Here is a 2357-nt window from a genome sequence, read left to right on the forward strand (position 1 = left end):
AGGAGTAACTGATCGTGAGTATGGTGGTTTTCTCAGGATGACGAAATGGTCTAAAACTGATTGTGGTGGTGGCTGCATAACTCTGAATACACTAAGAGCCATTAAATTGTACACTTTCCCAGGTAAATTATATAGTACGTGCATTACATCTCACCAAAGCTGTTATTGTAAAAATAAAAGTCAAAGGAAAGGAAAATAGAGTAAAATAGATAGGGATGGGGAAGAAAGGTTAACTAATGATCATCTCAGGGAAGGAGAGGTCCAAAGCAGAGGTGGAAGGAGTTGCTTGGGCAGAAGGACAGAAACGGTGTCCCCGGAGTGGGGGCGGGGTGCAGAGATTGGCAGGTGCGGAGACTTGAGTCTGAGAAAACCGCTGTTCGCATTGAGGAGCAAGAAGACCAGGTAGCCGGCCAGAGGCTTGAAGAGGACGCAGAGGATGCGAGGAAGCTGTGGGGAGTGAGCCGAGGACGGCCGGCAGCCGGAAGGATGTTTCGATGAACCGACGAGGGCATCCCCAGAGCATGCCTCTCCCTGCTATCCAGCTGTTTCCCTACCCACTTACTCTTCCTTTACACTGTGCAGTTCCTCAGGTTGTGGTGCCCCCCGGCCATAAAATTATTTTCATCGCTACTTCATAACTGTAATTTTGCTACTGTTATGTCTTAGGCGACCCCTGTGAAAGGGTCGTTCGACCCCCAAAGGGGTCCCGACCCACAGGTTGAGAACTGCTGCTGTACAGGAAATGGCACCGAGGAGGTGTGGTAGTTCTGTTTGTCAAAAATATATACTGCTGTTCCCGGGGTGGGGGTGCTCCCCCACCCCACTGTCATCTGCCTTAACCATATCATTTGCTTAAGCCCAGGAAAGGGGTCCCTTCTAAGCAGAAACGGTAAGGCCCAGCGCGATGTGCCATGTTTGGGGTAACGCCACAGCCGACCTGGGCGGGGCAACCCAGGCAGCAACAGAGAAACCTTTGCTCCTGGAGCCGCTGGGGTTCTGGGGCTATCTGAGTGCCACGTAATCTCACTTATCTGGTCAGTAGGAATGCTGCCCCCAGTGTTCCAGGACCACATCAACTCAGAGTCAGCAAATTATGCAGTCTCAAGGGCTTCTCTCTAACCTCTGGAACCTGGCTAGACACATAATAGGTATTTTTTAATTCCTCCTAGGAAATTCCTGTTTCCTCTGAGTAATATCCAAATTCTTTCATCTGTGTTCAGAACTCTCCATGCCAAACTTTATAGCTTTATCTCCCAAGACCCCCCCCCCCAAAGAACTGGTTTTCACTCATTCACTCATTCATTCTTTTATCCAATATATACTGGTACCTCCTTGTTATGGGGATTGTGTGAGGTGCAGAAATGTTTATCAGACATGGTCTCCCTGCCCAGGCGACTCTCAGAGTCCCCAGATCTTGATCATGGCATTTCTCTCTGCCAAGAGCGCCATTCTGACCCCTCTCTGCCGATTTAGGCTGCTAACCATCCTTCCAGACACTACATAACCCACCTCCTTCTGCTGACCTGCCCAGTGCCCACATGCTCTGAACACCCACTCCCTTCTCCCAACACCTACACCAGTCGTCGTCTTACACACTGTGTGGCAATTCGTTATATCCTGCCTGACAGCCTCTCTCCTGCAGTGTTTTGAAGGGCTATTTGGACCTTACTATTAAAACATTTATACTTTTTTTCCAATGTCCTTAAATAGATTCATAGAAACAGCACATTGCTTGACGCAGACTTAATTAACTGAAGTCGAGTGGCGTGAGCTTTTTTTTATCTTACCAGGCTTGTCCACAGGCAACCAACTTTTAACCATTCAACCATTTCCTATGGTTGGACCTAATCGTTCCACCATGAAAGGTAACCTGTTGGCTTTGGAGGCCTCTCCCTCGCTTGGGATTTTAGGGGAGAACAGGGAAGACCTGACCTTGCCAGAGTCTTCTGCTCTCGTCCTAACCCTTAGAGGTGCCATCGCCTCCACATTGGTAGGTATTAAGGGAGAAAGTGTGTCAGGAACAATCAGCTCCTCCCACCCTCCTGACCAAGTCCTTTCCTCTCACCCGTCACAGGGAACATTTTTTTTTCTTTAGCAATAATCGCGCCTCGGATAAACCTCATTGGCCACGATACTGCCACTACACAAAGTTTGGGACCATTTTTTTTAAGATCCAGAAAAAGAAAAGAAAAAGGAAATCACCAAGGGACAGTGACACTTGCTGAGCATGCCCGCTGCCCGCCTGGGGCCGGGAGTCACCCGCAGACACGCTCACGGGAGCCCCCCGGGCTGCGAAGGTGAGTGCGCCCCGTTCTCCAGGGGAGAAGCCGCTTGGAGACCCACGTGCTGTGCTCCAG

At 49.8% G+C, this 2357-nt stretch overlaps 1 pseudogene; it reads right to left on the minus strand.

Annotated features, from left to right (window-relative positions):
- Positions 1–2067: 2067 nt before the first annotated feature.
- On the minus strand, positions 2068–2152 carry LOC118629214 (annotated as a pseudogene).
- Between the last annotated feature and the right edge of the window lie 205 nt (positions 2153–2357).

Source organism: Molossus molossus, unplaced genomic scaffold, assembly GCF_014108415.1.
Source record: "Molossus molossus isolate mMolMol1 unplaced genomic scaffold, mMolMol1.p scaffold_m16_p_13, whole genome shotgun sequence".
Taxonomy (NCBI): Eukaryota; Metazoa; Chordata; class Mammalia; order Chiroptera; family Molossidae; genus Molossus; species Molossus molossus.